This window comes from Rattus norvegicus, chromosome 2 (assembly GCF_021556685.1).
Source record: "Rattus norvegicus strain SHRSP/BbbUtx chromosome 2, alternate assembly SHRSP_T2T, whole genome shotgun sequence".
Lineage (NCBI taxonomy): Eukaryota > Metazoa > Chordata > Mammalia > Rodentia > Muridae > Rattus > Rattus norvegicus.
The window spans coordinates 212,209,218-212,230,905 of NC_141535.1; the positions used below are offsets into that span (position 1 = coordinate 212,209,218).

General features: G+C 44.2%; 1 long non-coding RNA gene across 1 annotated transcript; it reads right to left on the bottom strand.

The window, feature by feature from the left end:
• Window positions 1–12,335: 12,335 nt before the first annotated feature.
• LOC147996522 (uncharacterized) lies at window positions 12,336–13,827 on the bottom strand. Its single transcript, XR_015676849.1, has 2 exons — window positions 13,724–13,827; window positions 12,336–12,547 (listed from the first exon to the last, which is right to left on the bottom strand). It is a non-coding gene; the product is annotated as an uncharacterized LOC147996522 (long non-coding RNA).
• Between the last annotated feature and the right edge of the window lie 7,861 nt (window positions 13,828–21,688).

Here is a 21,688-nt window from a genome sequence, read left to right on the forward strand (position 1 = left end):
TCCCTTCCACTGGTGCCCCACCAAGGCTATTCTCTGCTACATATGCAGTTGGAGCCCTGGGTCAGTTCATGTATAGTCTTTCGGTAGTGGTTTAGTCCCTGGAAGCTCTGGTTGGTTGGCGTTGTTGTTCTTATGGGGTTGCAAGCCCCTTCACCTCTTTCAATCCTTCCTCTAATTCCCCCCAAGGGGGTCCTGTTCTCAGTTCAGTGGTTTGCTGCTGGCATTCGCCTCTGTATTTGACATATTCTGGCTCTGTCTCTCAGGAGAGATCTATATCCGGTCCCTTTCAGAATGCACTTTTTAGCTTCATCAATCTTATCTAGTTTTGGTGGCTGTATATATGTGGGCCACTTGTGTGTCAGGCTCTGAATAGTCATTCCTTGAGTCGCTGCTCTAAACTTTGCTTCCATATCCCCTCCTATGGATAGTTTTCCCCCTTTTAAGAAGGAGTGGGAGCATCTGCATTTTGGTCATCCTTCTTGAGCTTCCTGTGGTCTGTGGATAGCATCTTGGGTAATTTTTAGACTAAGAGTATAATTCTTCAGACGTGTAGCTCAGTCTCTGTGTGGGTCTTCCAACAACTGGGGCAGAGCCTCTCCCTAAAGCTGTAGTCCAGCTGTGGTATTAGTTCCCAGTGGCACTGCCTTGTCTGGCTTCAGTGGGAGAGGATACGCCTAATCTGGCAGTGGCTTGATGTGTGGGGGGATACTGGGAGAGGCACCTTCTCAGAGGAGAAGGGGAGTGGGGAGGGACTATGTGAGGGAGGAGTGGGAGGGGACAGCATTTAGGATATAAATAAGTAAATATTAATTAAAAAGGAATATAATTCTTGGTCCATGAACAATTACGATGCATGGGTGACTTGACTGGGTCTTGGCACAGGGCCTAAAAAACTTCCTTTCTATGAGTACAGAAGTGAAATGATAATCGGGCATATCGATTATGCCTATTAGACAACGTTCCGGGGATTATTTCCTTGGAATTCACTTTCTACAGTTCGAATTATACTTTAGAAAATCTTCCTCTACCTGTAGCATTCGAGTTTGTACCTTAAGATAAAATATGCAAAGTAAGTTCCCATCATCCCTATCATAAGAATGCCGTGGCAGACTCCAGAGAAAAACGAGTCTGATCCATGCTGGGCTGGACTCAAGCCGAGTCTTCAGAGTCAACATCGAGAGTCTGTCAGCATGCAAATTAAATGCTCTCTTAAAAAAAAAAATATTCCTTCTAGTAATTTTTTGCTAATCTTTCTCCTTCTAGCACTGTCATCCAGATATAATTATTAACAGGAGCTTTAGAGGGACTGTTAAAAGAGCAAAAAGCCAAAAACAATATTGGGGAACAAACAGAACCAGAAGAGGAAGAAAAGGCAGCAGAGAGGTCCAAGTCTCTGGGTGGGGGTGGTCGGTAAAAGGGATACTTAGCTAAGGAACTTAGTAGGGCAAATTTGTCTTTAAGTATAACTAAGAGAACTACCACATTAGTGTTCAAGGAACTACTGATGACCCCTGGGAACGTAATGCCACAGCTGATGGAATCGTGGGTCCAGTGGATCCAAATGCATGCCCATAGCTCTAAGCACACCCCCCAGATGTTGACTGCTGCTTCCTCCAACAGCATTGAAGAACATGGCATCCAGGGAAGGAGCCTGGGAAGTACTGCTGAGGTCGAATCATCTTGGGAGAGGAGGCTGTAGGAGCTAATGAAGCAAGTGTTTACGAGTGGCTGGGCATTTCTATGTTCTCTCTCTCTCTCTCTCTCTCTCTCTCTCTCTCTCTCTCTTAAAGCTATTGAAGAAATAAGAGGAAGGAGTAGGAGGAGGAGGGGGAGGACGAAGATGAGGAGGAGGAAGGGGAGGAGGAGGAGGGGGAGGAGGGGGAGGAGTGGGAGGAGTAGGGTAGGAGGAGGGGGAGGAGTGGGAGGAGTAGGGTAGGAGGAGGGGGAGGAGGAAGAGGAGGAGGAGGAGGAGGAGAGTTGGATTTGAGGCCCAATCCATTGGAGGAACTGTAAACCTGGCTAAGAACCCATAGTAGGGGAGTTCATAGACCCCAATATAAGGAATAGAGCAGTCATCAGAGAAAAGAACTTAGAAATGTTTGAAATGACCCACAGGTAAGTCAACTCTCTAGAGCTACTTATCAACTACAGTTACTAGAAGGAATATTTTAAAAAGAGAGCGCTTAATTTGCATGCTGACAGAATCTTGAAGTCGATTCTGAAGATGTGGCTTGAGCCCAGCCCAGCAGGGCCATGAACCAGTTTGTTTGTGAATCAGATCATTTTCTCTGGTAATGGAGTGAAACTATTACTAGTATTCTGCTAAAGGGAGATGGTATCAAACTGTCCTCTAAATTCATATATTTTTATCAAATTTATTTATTCACTTTACATCCCAATATCAGGCCCCCTCTCCTCCCAGTACCCTCTCATGTAGATCACCACCCAAATTGATAATTTTATAACCTGTAAATTAGTGCCACCCTCAGACCTTGTCTGAGGAGTGTCTTTGTGCATTGGATGGCAGTCAACACAGAAGAAACTCACAAGTGGTCAAAGAGTACCAGTCTAGAGCGCTCAGCCACAAGGAGCCATCTGTATCACACCCCTCCTTCAGGTCTTAGGGTTCATTGCAGAAGAGTTTGTAGGAAGAGCCAGAGGCCAGGAAGAACTGGAGGTAAACAGTGTCTTCTGCATAGGAGAGGACCACTGAAGTCACGAACTCATGGCAGCTGTGTTGCCTACACCAGACCTGCATAAGATCAGTCAACATTCTGCCATGGAGAGGGTAGGGACTCGTGAGACCCACCCTCTAACAGAGGAGCTGTTGACAGTTGATGACTTTGGGGGAAGAAAGTCAGTTTCTTAGAGGGTGTGGTTCTCGCTAGATGGAGCGTGTTTTTAAAACGTCCTGTGTATATTTACTCCTATTAGATAGCGAGAGTTGGAGAGTTGACTTATCTGTGGGTCATTTCAAATATTTCTAAGTACTTCTCTCTCATGACTGCTCTGTTCCTCTTATACTCTCTCTCTCTCTCTCTCTCTCTCTCTCTCTCTCTCTCTCTCACACATACACACACACACACACACATACACACAGAGAGAGAGAGAGACAGACAGACAGAGACAGGGATACAGAGCGAGCATCATGTGTGTGTAGTGTAGTATATATGAGGCTGGAAAACACGTGGCTGGGTTTGGAACAGCTGTGAGTATTATGCCAGTGAGCTGATAAGCAAGCAAAAGCATTTTCCAGAGTGCTGGGCATGGAGATCAAAGCCCTCTGCAAATATTTTGATAGGAGGCAGCTGTGTTATAACAGAGCAGGCACTGACCTTCTCTCCCAGGACCTTTGCTGAGTTCTGGTCCTACTGTTTTCTACTTCTTGTGACCCTAGTGGAGTTATTTGTTTCTTTGAGCCCTGGTTCTTTACCAGGTAGAAATAGTGAAAACACTTCTTCTTTTTTTTTTTTTTTTTTTTTGGTTCTTTTTTTTGGAGCTGGGGACCGAACCCAGGGCCTTGCGCTTCCTAGGTAAGCGCTCTACCACTGAGCTAAATCCCCAACCCCGTGAAAACACTTCTTAAAATTTCATCGAGACAACAAAATAAAGATCCTTTAAAACAGGAAACAAGGGTTGGGAAGTACCACACACTATTCCTTTAAAAGGAAGTGGCTAACTGGGCCTGTGGCTGAGCTCCTGGCAAAGCAGATGCCATTGTGCACCCGGCAATGTGGGTGAGAGAGTGGGGAAGACAGTGGGGAGGACAATACAATGATGGTTGACTAAGTTGCTTAGGGATGTAGGTGCCTGATCCCACACAAGCTTCTGAAGAGCCTTATACAAAATGTAAGTCAGAAATGTCCACCCAGGGGGGCAGTTCACCCACATCTGCCTTTCCCAGCAACGAGATTGGAGTGGCTTATCGACATCAGTGCCCCCTCACTTCAGGGTGGCACACGTATGAATGCCACATATGTGCCACAGAAGTTGTCCCAGGGGAGAAGGAAAAGGCGATGTGTGTGATGGGGCAGGCCATGGCAGGCTGCATGTTTGGGCTGGCCCTGATGTCGTCCTGGAACAGTAGCTGTGATTAGAGAGGAGACCAGAAGGACTTGACATGACGGACAAGATACAACCCCACCTGGGGAAAGCGACAACAAAAACGCTGACACGACGCAGCCTCGGGGACTCACAGCGGTCTTACATGCCCTGTTTGTAGAGAAGGAGGGGAGACTGTAGACATTTATTTCGTAATCCCATTTTGTCAGATACTATGTATTTCTGTAGAATTAAGGATTATAAACTGCAAGTAGGTCCACCTGGCTTTTTGTACCACCAAGACCTAGCTGAAGAACTCAGATCACGCCATCCTCTGCTTTCCCATTTCTCTCAGCTCTTTATCTTTGCTTGCCAAGGAAGAGATAATAAGCCAACAAGCCATTAGTCTGGGCATGACTTATGACTGTCCCTGAATTTCAGGTATTTTGATTTTCTCCCAAGGAAACCGTTCGATCTCTATGGTGAGGAAGAGATAAAGAGATCGAGCAAAGAAGTTAACTGTGAATGCGTCACAGCTGAGCTTTGAATGGCACCTGTCACTCTCTCCAGTCACATCCTAGCGCCCCGCTGCTGGGGTTTGGGGAGAGGGAAGGAGCGTCTTCAAACTACTGGTTTGGAAACGTTTTACAAATAAGCGGGGCTCGTTGTCATCTGAGTATGAAGCATCGATTGCTCATGTCTGTTCTTCTCTCAGAATTCTACCAGAATCAGAGCAATTTGAGTTGTTCAAAATAAAAACAAACAGCAGAGCGCTGCTGCAGATGGATGCGAAGACACACAAATGACCCCTGGAGTCCTGCTCGTGCCTGAGCACTAACACGCTGCCTACTAGCAGCCCAACTGCGGTCACAGGAAGAAACCGGATGAGTATCTATGCGTTGACAGATGAAATAGCCCAAAATGAAGCCTTGCTTTATTTATTGGGTTGCCTTGTTTGGAAGGCCTCTCTTAGGACAATCACGACCAGTTTCCGATTTTTTTTTCTTTTTTTTTTCTTTTCTTTTTTTTTTTGGTTCTTTTTTTCCGGAGCTGGGGACCGAACCCAGGGCCTTGCGCTTCCTAGGTAAGCGCTCTACCACTGAGCTAAATCCCCAGCTCCCAGTTTCCGATTTTTGACTTACCCTTCCTCTTTAGGGCTTCCCTAGTTTATTTTACATTTTACATGAAGCTTTTCTTATTTTTTTTTTTAAATTTGTAAGAAGCAGAGATACAGTTTTTCCAAACAGACACACTTCCCTGATAGCATTTATTCTACCCTTCCCCACTATTTTAAAATATACCTTTATCTAAATTTATTCTTACGTGTGTTCACCAGTCTGTTACGTGTCATCGAGACTATGTTACTTAATATGTCAGTTTTAGAGCTTGATAACTGTTGAGACCATTACTGTCCTTCCTGTTTCTCTCCTTCTCTTGGTTATTCTTCTGTGTTTATTTTTCCAGACAGTTTATAATTACCTGATACTCCATTGTAAAATCTCGTTGGAGTTTTGATTTAATTTGCTTTTATTACCTACATCCAAAATTATCCAAAATTGCCTGGTTATAACACAACAGAAAAGAGAAACGTTTGAAAAGAGCAAAATCACACTGCCCTGCAGGTGAGGAGACAAGAACTAATAACGTCAGGAGCGTAAAGAATGGTTTGGCTGAAATTAGGCTGACACTGCAAAGTGCAAATAAAGGGAGTGGGTGGTAGAGAAGGAGACAAAAAAAAAAAATCCCTTTTATTATTCAGTAAAGTCAGGTCAGAAATAACTGGCTTCTCTTAATTGAACAAGACATGCTAATGTTTTGTTGGTCTTGTCATTATTATAAATATCTTCCTAAAATGGAGGCTAAGTCATAGCCGCCCTCTGTATTGTGATGTGTGTTGTGCTAGAAGCCTTCCTTGTGGCAGGGTGTGCACATTGGGTCAAAGCCCTGTTTTCTGAGTGTGTGTATCTTCCCGTAGCGTTTTCTTTCTTTGGAATTTAGCATTCCCAACTGAGTTCCCCAGAGACTCTGGAAACATTGGTGCACATCCATCTGGTAATTGAAGGTTGTGTTGGAGTGTGGGAAACTCCGGGGTTATTTTCAGGTTATGACATTTAAATATCTCTCTACAGGTCCAAAGCAAAGTTTATCTTTTGAGACTGTAAAGACACCAGAGTCTTAGAGCTCATTTAGAGAAGAAACTGCTTCCGCCTTTAAAGAAATACCCCTTGAAATAAAAGCCTGCATTTGAAAACGGAAGAGCTAAAACGCAGATGAAGCAGTCTGAATGTTTCAAATTACCTCTTGGATTATTTTTTTTTCTTTCACTTAGGCGGAGAACATTAAAGAACTATTTAAGAAGAGGTTGTGGGGGGTAAATACATGGTATTATAAAGTAAACTTTTGAGAGCTGGGTGTGCTGACACATACCTATCATCTTAACACAACATGGGAGGTGGAGATTAGAGGAACGGGACCTCAAGACCAACCCTAGCTTCAGAGGGAGTTCAAAAAAAGATGAATCCATACTAATGATATAGTTTTGTTCTGTATTTGTATGTGTATGGGTGTTTTGCTTGCCTGGATGTCTATGTACCATGGGAATGCAGTGTCTGTGGAAGCCATAAGAGGAGACTGAATTTTTTGGAATTGTGAGTCATCGTGTGGGTGCTAGGAGCCTGACCTGGGTCCTCTGGAAGATCAGTAAGTGTTCTGAACCACTAAGCCATCTATCCAACCCACATTTGATAGTCCTTACTGTTTTTCTCCTCTGTGAATCCAGGGTTCAGCAAGGCCATCCCTATCCACTCTGGGAATAACTCTAAGGCTTTTCTCTGGGGCTTCTCAGGCTCCGCATGCTACCGATTCACACTAAGTTTCTCCCATCTTGACTGTCTGATGATCAGGGAAAGCCCCGAAGAAACTGTGCAAACCCCAACGATACCCAAGGCTCAGCTACTGCAACCAAGAAGAGATGATACTCTGAACACTGGCTGTGGGGTGGTCTCATCCAAAGGCTTCTGGCCGCTATTTCTGCAGTCCTCATCAGCGTTCAGAACACTTTCTGTATTTCCTTCAGCCACAGAAAGCTGGACCCGGGCAATGCTAAATGAGTTGTTATTTTAGTCTAGACCCAACAGTGGGCAGATGTGGTAACTGTGTTATACAAGAGCTGCCAGCAGCCACCCATTCAACTGCTCTTATCAAGCATCTTACGTATGGTCAACCACAACGCATTATCTGAATCTTGAGGTGAGACAGTGAAAATAAACATGAAGTATGGAGGCAGCCTTAGAACATACCACTTGGTAGACTACTCGCATCTCAGCTGGGTAAGGTGGTACTTGCCTCTAATCCCCCGAGCTCTGGAGGCAAAGACCAGAGGATCAAGATCTTGTCTCAAAATATCCAGGGCTTGGCACTGTGGAGATTGCTGTGGGTAAAGTACTAGACTTGAAGGCATGAACATCTGACCTGAGTTTAGAAGAGCCCTGGGCCTCCATTTTGAAAAGCTGGGTGTGTTGTACCCAGTTGTAATCCTAGTGCTGAGGAAGTGAAGACAGGAGGATGCCTGGTCCTCATTGCCCAAGCAGCCTAGACTCCTTGGGAGTTCCAGCCAGCAGGAGACCCCTCCTCAAGCATGGGAACACACACAACAAGGGAAAACAACTAGGAAATGCAAGCTGAGGTTGCCCTCTGGCTTCCACATGCAGGAAACACACACACACACACACACACACACACACACACACACACACCTTAAAAGATGAGAGCTAGAGTCTAGCTCAGTAGTGCACTTGCCTACTACATGCAAGGCCTTCATTTGGTTATATACACCTACACACACACACACACACACACACACACACACACCACTCATATATGTACACAGAGATTGAGAGAGAAATAAAAGGAATATGTACTTTATAGATGTTCATTCATCTTGACACTACTACTCCCATTTTCTCCATTCATCTTAAACCAGTTTTATCCAAAAACATCTTTTTCGTTTCTTTATATCCACTGGTTCTTGGCTCAAGTCTTCATCTCTCATCTGGTCCCCAGTAAGAATCTGTTACAGTAGACTCTCTCATCTTGCCAATATGTAAATCTACTTGTCACATTTACCCGCATAATGGGTTTGTACCACTCATTGGCCCAGATCATTGCTTTGAATTCCTCCAGCTTTTGGTCCTTCCCCAGCTTCCTGCCTTGCCTCTTTTGTTCATCCATTGGCGCTTTGTCTTCCTATTCATAGAGATGTGAGCACTGTCCACTCTTAGAGGCGATACTTTAGCCACTCAAACTGTCATGATGGAGGGGCATACACTGGTGTCCAGCACTTCTAGCTGTCCACTTCCAATCCCCTGAGCAGGATCACCTTCCTGGTGAGCTTCTGCCCTGCTGTAAACAGCTCCCAGAGGACCAGCCATTGAGCCAGGGCTGAAAGCGTGCCTCTGTGTCTCTTAGAAAGGCTTACAGACCTGGGTTTTCCAGCACCCGTGCAGAGATGAAACATTTGCGTGTCAGCACTGTTTGAAGACCTGAAAGGACCTCTTATGTTTTCTAAGATATTCTTGAAAAACCCACTGCCTCGTCTCTGGTTGCTCTATAAACACTTTCGCCTATTTCTGTTCCTCAGAATTTTATCAGTAAAAGACATCTACCTCGCACACGGGCCCACCAGCAGATCAGTTTTGTGACCAGCTTTGATCTTTTTTATTTTCCCACTGACTAGGAAACCTTATGTCCTGAATTGACCTAAAAGTACGAGGAAAAAGTTCCAGCATCTTTTCTAACAAGAAAGAAAGAAAATAATACATGGGCTGTTTTTCTGTCTCCAGTCTGAATCATGGCTATGTGGACCAGTCATCATAATCGTATTTCCTGCATCAGCATCATTAAAGGGTTTTTAGCAAGTTACTGCTCAACTCAACATTAAACTGGCCTTAGGGGAATTCTAAAGAACTAATCGCTGTCTCCAGAAGCTGGATGTGGAAGTTAAGACATGAATAGCTAGAATGATAACTTTTATTAAAGGAGTCGAAGTCTGGATTGCATTCAAATAACAGACACCGTGGGAGTGAAGAGGAGGAGAAGGAAGAGGAGGAAGAAGAGGAAGTGGAGGAAGAGGAGGAGGAAGAGGAGGAAGATGAAGAGGAGTAGTTAGCCTGTTTTTTTCCCTACATGCAAAATTGGTCTTAATAGATAGCGTCCATTCTAACCCATCTGAAGAATCAGCATATGTGACCGATGCAGAGAACACAGAAGAGGGGCTGGTGTGTGAGAGGCCCTAGGCTCGCTCCTTGGGAGCAAGGGAGTAGCAGCAGCAGCAGCAGCAGCACTAGTAGATAAGAGAACGTAGGGATGTCCTCAAAACTGGAATGAAGCTAAAATTGCAGTTGTATCATATCAGTCTGCAAATAAGAAATGTAACTCAGGGCTGGAGAGATGGTTCAGCAGTTAAGAGCCCTGGCTGCTCTTCCAGAGGTCCTGAGTTCAATTCCCAGCAACCACATGGTGGCTCACAGCCATCTATAGGGGGAATCTGATGCCTTCTTCAGGCAGACGGATGTATATGCAGCAGAACACTCATACATAATAAGTAGAATTTAAAAAAGCAAAGAAATGGGGCTGGGGATTTAGCTCAGTGGTAGAGCGCTTACCTAGGAAGCGCAAGGCCCTGGGTTCGGTCCCCAGCTCCGAAAAAAAGAACCAAAAAAAAAAAAAAAAAAGCAAAGAAATGTAACCCAAAGCAGCATCTAAGCGCTTCAGCAGAGTTCTGTAACACTCTTAAGTCATTGAACAGAAGTTTAATGTAATCAAAGCAACATTTAAAAAATTAGGCAGCATGTAATAACCTTCAGGCCTGTAAGCACAGTGTTCTACCCTTGGGGCTGTTTCAGGAGGAAGGGTCTTTGCATTGTGAGCACTCATGGGTTCACACCATCCATGTCCCAGCCTCTTAGCTGTTCTAAAATCATGATAAAATACAGACAGCAGAAACTCGCCATCCCAAACAAATGCTCTTAAGAGTGTAGTTCATGGGTCAACTAGGTTCACATTGCTCTGCAGGTACCGTCCCCAGCTATTACAGTTCCTGTTCTGAACTGGACCTCTGGGAACTGAAACTGTACCCCTTAAACAGTGACCCCCATTTCCTTTACGGCCTGGCCTCTAGCAACTGTTGGGTTTTCTGTCTGTATGGATTTGGCCACTTAATAGAAGAACAGTCATACAGTCTGTGTCTTCTATGATGGCTTTATTTCATTTAGGGTGTCTTCAATATTCATGTGTATTTTAGCCTGTCTTGGAATTTTTTTCCCATTTAAACCTGGTTCATATTCTATCAAATATTCCACCCAAAATTTTTGTTAGAGAAGTTAACTTGTCCAAATCACAGAGCTGGCCAGATAGAGCACAAGGGTCTAGATTGATGCGACCTGATTCTAGCCCATCCACGGTCCCCGTGTCGGCGGCTTCATGTAAGTCTGCGACCTGTCACCACCATATCTGGCACAAGGAGGCAACTGTAGGAACATTTCCTATTGTTTATGCAACACTGTTTCTCTAGCTTTTCTTCTTTTAAGTGTTGGCTTATGAAAATGATAGGTACACGTGTGTGTGCGTGCATGTGCATGCATATGTATGTGTGTGTGTCTGTGTGTGTGGGGGTGCATGTGCATGCATATGTATGTGTGTGGCAGGGGCTGGGGGAGGTGTGTGCGCACAAGCATGTGCAGGTGCAGGGCAAAGGACAACTAGAATGCCATCTACCTTGTGTTCAGACACAGGATCTCTCACTGGTCTGGGGATGAGGCAAGCTGGCCAGTGAGCTTCAGGGGTCTGCCTGTTTCTTCTTTCCCAGGGCTGAGAGTGCAAGCATGTGTCACCACATTGGCTCTTTAAAATAGATCTTGAGGATCACACCCAGGTGCTCACGCTTGCATGCCAAGAGCTTTATCAGCTGAGCTATCTCCTCTGCCTTCGCTCTTCATAACACCTCCTCTCGGCCTCCCCCAATTTCTTTCTTCTCCCCATCCTCATCCTCCCTGCTCTTCCTATCAGTGCCAGGTATTGAACTTAGGGCCTCAAACGTGCTAAGCCATGTGTTGCCATTGAACTACACTACCAGCCCATAATTATTCTCTTCCTTGAGAAACTCGCAGGCTACCCATGCGAGACCAATCAGATCTGTATGCCTCGTCCTTCAACAGTTACAGAGTACAGAATGGTCATGTGGGTATGGTCAGAGTCCTCTCCAGTACTTTGAGAAGGGTACGCCCACTTTAAAGTCTCAGTAGGGAGAGGGCAAGAGAGTGACCACTCTGAGTGACATCTGAGTCCCTGGATCTAGACATGCCTGAAGCCATCTGCCTCCATCAGCTTCCCAGAGACACTGTGTGAGGTATTTCTGAGCTTTGGTTTTAAGCACGCTGCGGTTGAGTGAGTGTAACTTGCCAAGAGAGACCTGACTAATGGATTCGTCAGATCTGTGGATCAGAGACAGAAGGAAGTGTTATGACCCTGCATGATGCAAGGAAAGGGAAAGACATCAAATGTCCTCCTGATACCTGGTGGCAACAAAGGATAATGCTATTACTAAACAGGCGGAAGACATTGTTGTGGGGGACACATTCAGACTGGAAGGTGTTTGGCATTCCCGGGAACATAGGGAACGAGCCAGCTTCTGAAGCCGGAAGCTGCTTTACCCTCCTTACAGAATCTCAGCCTTGGGAATGTATCTAAGGCCGATGCAGCTTTTGGACTCTGACCTTTAGCCCCCAGCCTCACTCAGTCAGCTACTTTGAGTTTTTCCTCAAAGTACAATTTCCTCGTCAATCTGCTCATCTACACATTTGTCAGGGGTTCCCATGACTATGTCATGAATTATGCCACGTCAGGAATTATGCCAGCACATGCTGCTGAAAAAACTAAAAATGGTCCTTCGTGTTTAAGGAGTTTTTAACTAGTGGAGAAAACAGACACAGAATGGAGTAGCCTATGATCGAACACGGTTCAAACGGTGTTAAGTGCTGTGAAGGGAACAGGAAGTGTCTCCTGAGTGGTGACCTGGGACACCTAGTTTATGTGGAAGAGAGTGGGAAGACTAAGGCATCACTTCTCTAGGAAGTAGCTCTGAGCCTGAATGGGGCCCAGCGAACTGAGAGAAAGGTGGAAACCAGAGGACCTGGTCTCACACGCCCTTAAGAAATACGTGAATCACTGTGAGGAATGTAAGGCTGGGAGGCTTCCAAACACATCGTCCGCAGAGCACAGACTGATAAAGTAGGCAGTTTAAGGACTCCAGAGTCACCCTGCAAAGACTCTGTGGGTTTATTCACTAAAGCGATCACTCACTAAAAAAACATTTATTTCATGGAATTCATAGATGATGAAAGTTGAAGGTTTAGCTGATAGCTCACACACGTAGTCTCAACATTGGGAGGCAGAGACAGACGCATCCTGAGTTCAAGGTCAACCCTGAGCTCCGTAGCTGGACCTGTCTCTAAAGAAATAGATAAATAGGCTTAATTAAACTAAAAAGGATCTGGAGAGATCTGGGTGAAGGAAGACACTCCAGTCAGACCTCAGCTGGAAGGCAGAAACCCAGGTTGGCTCAAAGAACCATCTTAGTGAATTGAGGGAATCGACTAGACACAAACTAATATGAACATTTAGAAAGATTTCTTGTGGCTGAAAATATGGCTCAGTGGTTAGGGACAGTCATTCTTACAGAGGACCCAGGTTCGATTCCCAGCATCCAAATGGGGGCTCACAATCATCTGTGACTCCAGTTCCAGGGAATCGCATACCCTCATCTGGCTTCTAGGGGCTTTAGGCATGTACACAGTACGCAGGGAAAATTATCCATACACATTTTTTAAAAAAATAGATATTCTCAAAAAACATTTTTAAAGAAAACAATTTCTTTTTTTAGGCCCTTACCCTGGTGAGCTTTTTTTGTTATTGTTTTTCAATGAGCTGAATCCACTCCTTCTAAGCAAAGACAAAAGTCCTTCGGCCACATAAAACTAGGCAGCATGGCAGCCTAACACCAAACACACTGTGGCTGCCCAGTCTCTCCAGATAAACACAGGGAAAGGTCATCCAAACACAGGAAGACAGCGTCCCCTTCCCTTTTCCTTTGCCCCCTCCCCTTCCTCCCCTGGCTCTCTTATCCCTGGAGGGTGGACCCAGCCTTTCCCAACGTTTATTCTGAGAGCTCCAGCTTGCACAGTGGAACGTGCCTCAGACATGGGAATACAGCAGCGGGGCCAACCGGGAAAACCAAAAATATAAACTGAGATATTTGATAGATTTCTGTTCTCTCTTCCCAAATTGCACCAGGAATGTCTGCTAGAACTGCTTCTACTGTTCTTGATGTAACTCGGCCCTTCCTGGGAGGAAGGCTTCTGGAGTTTATAGAATTTACCAGTTTGCACAAAAGAAAAGTTAGTCTGGCTTAGGATCTCAGTGTCTTGTTCTTGACCCAGCACAAGAAGGCAATAAATGTTGGGAAACAATAACTGAAGACCCTTGCATCTCAAACACTGGCAAGGAGCTTAACAAGTTTCCCCCCAAATTACAGAGGAAATTAGAAAGCTAAATTTCCTCCAAATTTGTTGTTGCACTTTTATAATTAACCGGGAATTCTAAAGCTCATAAGTGAAGGGCATTTTACCTTCTAGTGACATACTGTGATCCAAACGGTGGCACGAAAATAATCTTGTTCCCGTCACTTCGCTGGGGAAGGGGGAAAACGATGAATGCTACAACATTATGAGCTTCAGCGATTATAAACCAGTATTTGTGATGAAATGTTCAGAACTAATTTCAAAACAGACCCGGGGTTTGAAAGCAAAGCATAATGGTGACCTTTCTCATTAACTGTTGCTCAAACAAAGATATGTTCCAGCAAATCCGATGCTTCCTTCCTGCTGGGCCTCCACCCAATGCCATTTAAAACAGTGTGTCACATCCAAATGGGAGCAGAGGATGTGGTGTGGCTGAGTTTTAGAAACATTGTGTTTGTGCTTTATTATTATTTTCGAAGGTTTTTTAAAATGCTGTATTTGTTTTGTTTCCATCGACTTCTTGTTATGAGTTGGATTTCATAAGATTAGCTGCGGGAGCCAATATAAATGAATTTATTAGATGTGCACTTACTTTTCTATTTCCTCAGATTTTTATTCTTGTGACAAATGGCGACGTAGTTTTGGCTGCTGATGTTTGGTTTCGGTTTTCCAAAACAAGCTCTCTCTGGTAGACCAGGCTCCTCCAGAACGCACAGTAGTCCAGGATAGCCTCGAACATGTTTATGGTCTTTTTTTTTTTTTTTCCGGAGCTGGGGACCAAACCCAGGGCCTTGTGCTTGCTAGGCAAGCGCTTTACCACTGAGCCAAATCCCCAACCCCGTTTATGGTCTTTTTACTTCTGCCTTTCAAATGCAAGTAGGGAAGACAGATATGAACTACCACACTGAGTTCACTTCACAGGTTCTGAATCATAAGGACAGAAATTTATTTCATTGCTTTTTGGTATTTTTATGATTGCTCTGAGGTGAAGCAAACAAGCAAAGATGATTTTTAAAGAATTGTTTCCTTGTTTTGTGTAAAATGTTATAAACATGAATAAATACAAATCCCAGGAAAGTGTCTGAGAATAGAGGAGAGGGGAGAAGGCTTCAGGGAGGAGAACAGCTGATAGTTCTGCCTGAGGTCATGTAAGTTGAGGATGGACAAAGTCAAGCTGACTTTTTAAAAGGATTTATTTATTTTTACTTTATGCCTGTATATTTTGTCTGCATGGATGTATGTGCACCACGTGTATGCCTTTCTAGACCTCCAAAGAGGGGAATGAATCTCCTGAGATAAGAATTATAGAGGTGGGGTTGGGGATTTAGCTCAGTGGTAGAGCACTTGCCTAGGAAGCGCAAGGCCCTGGGTTCGGTCCCCAGCTCTGAAAAAAAGAACCAAAAAAAAAAAAAAAAAAAAAGTTTATAGAGGTTTGTGAACCCACAACCGCCTTTCTCCCTTCTTGAGCGTGAATAGCCAAGGAACAGTGGAGAAAAAAATCACACAAAGGACAGATAGATTTTGCTCAGAGTTCATGGTCATCCCTCACCCGGGAGGGGGGGTACAGTGGTGGGGGTACGGGAGACCGGTGGTAGTCTTTCTGTGTGTGCTCTCCAAGGGGAAACGTCAGACCTTTCCCACCATTCGCAGGCAGTCCGCCATCTTTATCCCCACCGTTTCAGTTACGGATGTTCTTTGTTTTGTACAAAATGGAATCCACGAAGCTATTCCTGAACGTTACATACTTTCTATCTTCTCTTCTCATTGTATGTGTTTCTTTCTTTTCTTCCTGCTTTTTGTTTGTTGGTCTGTTTGTTTGAGTCAGGGTCCCACTGTGTAGTCCAGGAGGACTTTGAGCATACGGCCTCTCAAGTGATGGATGGTGAAAACTCACCACCACGTCCAGCTTACCTCTTGTGCTTGTGTCCTGCCCATTTATGTAAGACTTGAATTTTGACTCTTCTCCACTTGTTAGAAATCTGCACTATCAGTTTGCCCTTCTCTGGCCTGTCCCTCCCACCCTCCAATCTCATCAAGTTGGAGAGTTCATGGTTTACCGATCTAATGCCATCTTTTTATCCTTCTCTCTTCTCCAGAAACCCCACAAACTGACTCCCTTGCTCTCTGCTCTCACATCCCTTCCCGGCAGCAGATCTAGACAGAGGGGAGTTTGAGATAATATTTGCCTCTGGAACCTTCCCTGAAATGTCTTCTTGGTTTGGCTGAGTTTTCTTTGACCCAAGTTATTGCCTTCTCAAGACAGCCAGCTCCTGAGTTCTATAAAATTTTCCTGCTATTCACTCCTTTTCAGTGGTATAGCCACTGGTGAGTTATCTTTGTTCCAGCAGATAGCTCCACACCCATGCCCCCACATGGGTGGCCCTGGTTAAGCTCAGTGGGTCACAAAATACAAAGCAAAAAAACAAAACAAAAGGACACAGGAAAGGAGGATGGGGACTTGGTGGAGGAGGGGAGCCAGTGAGGCTTGGGAGAGGTTTAAAAAGGGCGGAGAGATAAGTGTGGTCATATTATTACTTAGATACACGTATATGCATACATGTAAATATGTATGATGTATAATATTATACACACAGAGAAAAAGACTGTCAAAGAATAAATTAATATTTAAAACACAAGTAAGGAAATCACTCAATTTTTCTTACCCTGGAACACTCTACAATGCTCTATTGAGTCCCTATATAGTTACTACATCATCATAAGTAGTTTGTCCTCCTAATTCTAATGTGGACTTCTAACTCTAAAGGATATGGCATTCTGAGTTAGAATCCTAGCAGGCATTTCATCTGTTTCCTGTTGACTCCTCTGCTATGACGAATTGTTTGCATCAGCCTATAAATATGCTCAAGCATCCTAGACGCACACATCCATAATTTTTTCCTGTTGTTTGTTAATTTTAGTAGCCTGTAGCCTTGATCACATTCTCTATCTCACCATCAGTTGGAACGGTTCCATCTCTGAAGTCCTCAATTCCATCGTCTAAGCACAACCTTTTTATAACTGAGAATCTCCGAGTTGTATCTAAGGCAGTGAGCATCCAGATGTCACTTACTTTTTGACCCCTTTTCTTTTCATTTCTGTCTCCAGGCAACTTAGAAACAAGAGATCCGCCTTTCCATCTCTTTCCCCTTGTTCTTTTACATGTCTGTTGAGGGGAAATCCCAGTACTGTGACTACAATGGCTCACCTCTGCCTTTTGTCCCACACTGATAAAGAGCCATGGATGTCTGTAGGTGTGATGCCACTAAGATCTCTAACCTCATCTTCATCCTTCCCACTTCCCCTCGTACAACTTTAAACCACTTGCGCTTCCTAGGCAAGCGCTCTACCACTGAGCTAAATCCCCAACCCCTGAGGAGCTGGGGACCGAACCCAGGGCCTTGCGCTTCCTAGGCAAGCGCTCTACCACTGAGCTAAATCCCCAACCCCTGACCACTTGTTAACAAAAAGAAAAGCCTACAAGGTTTCTTTCACAAGGAATCAGGTGGTAGACAAGAAGTCAATCATTGAGACAGACCCTGGTTATATGATGTCCTTTACACTCTTGCCTCCTTGAGGTATTCTTATCACTGCTTGTGGTCACTAGCATATATTACATAGCCCAACCTATATACCTGCATACTGACCTAAGTATCAAATGGTATACCTCAGCTCTAAATCATTGTACCTAATTGATGAGGCTTTTCATTGCATGTTTGGCCGTCATCCCCATGCAATCCGGTCTACAGTAAGTTGAGCACTCTTCATCCTATCTTCAAACCTTACTCTTTTATTGAAGGGCAACTTTTCCCACTTTCTAGTCGCTGAAACTCAACTTTCTGAATAGTCTTATTAACGTAGTAATTCTTAGGGACTGGTTTGTTTGTTTGGTTTTTGATTCTGCTTTGTTTGAGACCTCATTGTGTGGACCAGGCTAGCCTTGAATTGAGAGAGATCCACCTGCTTCTGCCTCTCTAGTGCTTTAAAGGTGCATTGCTATTTGATCAATGGTTTTGAACAATAATCAAAGGGTTTTGATTAAGTCTTTGTTGTCTGTTTCCTTCTTAGTCGTTCTGAAACTTATTCACTTTCTATTCCTCTGACCCTCATATACTCTCTCTCTCTCTCTCTCTCTCTCTCTCTCTCTCTCTCTCTCCTTCCTTCCTTCCCTCCTTCCCTCCCTCTCTCTCTCTCTCCCTCTCTCTATTTCTTCCTCTCTGTTTGGTTTTGGTGGTTTTGTTTCAATTCATTTTTTGACAGACTTTTAAACTTTAAATCCTCCTGCCTCAGATTCCCAAGTTTTTGGGACTACAGGCACATACTATGGGATACTGTGGGATATGCTTGGGATACAGGCACATCCCAAGCATACTGTGCTTGGGATGTTACAACAGCCTTCTAACCAAGCCCTGTTGTGTCTCTAATCTGCTCCTCTCCCCAACAACAACAAAATGATGATTCCAAAACCAGAGCCCTGCACCAATTCTCTTATCAGAAATCTCAGCAATCCTACATCGCTTGGAAGGTGGATTCCAGTTGCCTATAAAAACCCCAAAATAGTGCAAGTGCCTTTGTTTGCAAGGAACAAAACCTCTCTGTGATGAACTCAAGGGAAGTGAGGGCATTTTTATTGGGAAGATACTGGGGAAGTTCAAGGGGGTTAAGGAAGAACTGAACAACAAAGCACCAAGACTCAGAGGTAGGAAAGAGATAGCAATGCCAGCAGCCGAAGCTTGAAGACCTTGACAGGGTCCTTCGTCTATGTTGTGCTGGTTGTGCACTGTCTGAGGTAGCTCTTCTCTCTGTGGGGTACCTGTTAATATGGGTCAACTAAAAAGACTCTCAGAGTCTGTGTCCCTCACTGCCATTTTCAAATTTCCAGAAACAATATATTTATTGGCTCAAACTGACCGAATGGTTAATCTCTAGATAAAGTATGGGGGTGGGGAATGAAAACAAGGCACAGATGTGGCCATAAGGATCTCTGCCTGCTATGTGTGGGCATTCTATGGCAAGTGGGAATCCCTATGAGCAGACTGCATGTCTAAGAGTCTTCTGGGCTCTGCGTGTTTTACCTTTCAGCTTTCTTTCTCCATCAATCTTTGAACTGTGGTTTTTTTTTTTTTTTTTGGGAATGAATGTTTGGGTCTTCACAAAATTTGTCTGTTGAAGGCCTGAAGCTCAGTGTGATAATGTTTGGAGATCATTCAAGGTAATTATGGAGAAATGAGGTCACGAGGGTGGAGGAATTTGGTGTGATGAGCGGCCTTCTGAGAAATGAATTCCCCCACATGCCAGGCACATCATGTAAGGATGCAATAAGAAAACAACTGTCTAGGAGCCAGGAAAAGAGCCCTCATCCAAACCCACCATGCTGGAATCCTAATACAAGACTTTGAGCCTATAAAACTGTAACGATGTTCATTTCTGTAGTTTCGTCAGCTCCTGTGGTCTACAGTGATGGCAGCTGTGTACTCCTCCCCACTTCTCCCTCTCTTTATCTCTGCTGTTAACAATCATCTGGAAGATCCCTTCCCCAGGAAACCCTTCCCTGACTCTTCTGGGTGACTCCTGAGTCCTTTATCCACAAACCCATAGCTTTCTGAGCTTAACTTGGTCGGGGCTCTTACTCTTTTTGGTAACATTCCACTAGCAATCTGTCTCTTGTGAGCTCATCTAGGTGTGTGTGTGTGTGTGTGTGTGTGTGTGTGTGTTGTACATGTGAGTCTACGGAAGTGAATAGAGCAAGCAACTCACTGTTGACACTCAACATAGGTTTATGGGGTGTGAAGTGAATGACTGAAGCCCAGGGCTCCTAGTCCCATATGCTACCCATTCACTAAAATGCTCTTCAGGCTGGACTCTGTGACACCCTAGTCCCATGCTCTATCCATTCATTAAAACACTCTCCAGGATGGACTTGGTGACGCAGCTGACTGAGTGTTTGACCTTCACTCATAAAATCATGAACATCTGGAAAACAATGATTTTTCATCTTTTATTTTTGTATCAACCATGACGTTCCCCTGCCCAGGGCTTTTGTACACGTTAAGAGGACAATAATTCTGTTGACATTATTGTCAGAGAAACCAGTATGGTTGTCAAAAAGCAATGCACTCTAAGCCCCCATTAACAGATATTCAGTGTAAAAGAGTATTTGTATTCCCGGTGCCTCTTGTGCGGATCAAATCACATCTGAAATATTATGTTCAATTCTGGGCAACAACCGTGCATTCCTTCCTTCAACAAATGTTTATGGAGTGCCTACACTGAGCCAAGCACCTTTATTCAATGCCAAAAGCTTAGAAATCTAGAAGGCAAAATTGAATTTTTTTTTTTTTTGGCCGTTTATCATGTGTATCAAGCAGGAGAAGATAGGCTTCGTTGCAGAAACAATCTAAAAATGTCAGTAGCTTACCATACTCCGTCTTTGTCCTCTTTTATATCACACATTCATGGCAGACTATAAGTATCTCTTCTCTGCGTGCTCTGTGTTCCAGGCCCCCACTCTGAATACTGCTGCTTTGGTGGCAGAGAGAAAGCACAGCCAACCACAGCTCTTCAAACTTCTGCCCAGAAACCACAGGCATCACCTCTGCCTACACTTCAGGTGACCACATCTGGACCCCCACGGAGAGGGCCAAAAGGTGAACAAGGAAATCATCTACCATAACCAGCCTTCTGGGCTCTCCATTCTTATCATCTTTAAGACGCTAACAACGATGCGTGCATTGAAGACCAAGGTGAGGCTTCAAATCATGAATTCTCTTGGCAGATCGATGGCTGGGGACGTGGTTCAGTGTGTAAGTGCTTGCTCTACAAGCATGAGGACCTGAGCTTCCATCACTTGCATCAGTGCAAAACATTGAGCATAGTATCATATGCCTGTAATCTAAGGTATGAGGATTGGAAATGTACGGATGCTGGGGGACGGGGACAGGGATGGGGAGGGGGAGGGGGGATCTTGCCGATCTTGCTGATTTTGCCAAAACTCCAGGATCAGTGAGAGACTCAAATATAAGGTGGAGAGCCTCTACATACACACTCAAATATACATGTGCACACGTGGGTTTAAAGCACACAACACACTCACACGCATGCAAACATGCATCATGTATTCACACTTACACACTCTATTAAAGATCCTAAACTTAAAAATCCTAATCTGGGGGCTGGGGATTTAGCTCAGTGGTAGAGTGCTTACCTAGGAAGCCCAAAGCCCTGGGTTCGGTCCCCAGCTCCGAAAAAAAAGAACCAAAAAAAAAAAAAAAATCCTAATCTGGAAACAGTGGCACACAGTTTTTTTAGTACCAGCACTCGGGAGGCAGATGCAGGTGGGTCCCTGAGTTAAAGGATAGCCTGCCTGGCCTACAGAGCGAGTTCTAGGGCATCAAGGGCTACACAGAGGAAACCCTGCCTCAGACAAAACAAAACAAAAATTTAGAGATCCTGATACTCAGTACAAAAAAAAAAAAAAAAAAAAAAAAAAAAAAAAAAAAAAAAACTGCTGTGGAAAAAAACCTCACTAATCACTAAGAATAATTCAGTTCTCTCTGTCTTTGATGTTTTCTTTGAAGACCCACTAAGCTGACTAAGTTATGGTTCCAGCATTAGCTTGCATTCTGTCTCTGCCTTTCAACACTTGGCCAGAATCAGAGAGATGATGAACAAATAGGTTGGAGTGGATACACGTTTGATAATTTTTTTATGTGAGGTCTGCCTTCCAAATGAAGCCATGAGCAGTTGGACCCGGGCCCACGTTTCAAACTTTTTGCATCCCTGGAAACTAGGCCAGAGCCAGAGGATGGCGTGGTAGAGTGCTGGCCCGGAAGGTGCCAAGCCTTGAGTTTCATCTACAGGCAAGAGGGAAAAGTAAGAACAATTTCCCACCACGAGAATTTCTTGGTATTGCTAAGGATGTTTAGGAATACAATTGAAATTTTATGCTATCATTTCCTGATATCCACTGATTTTCTACATTTGTAGCTCTATTTTCTACGTGCATCTCATTTATTTCTTAAAATCACATACTATTTTTCTACCAAGTAATGTCAGAGCAAAAAGCACATATATGT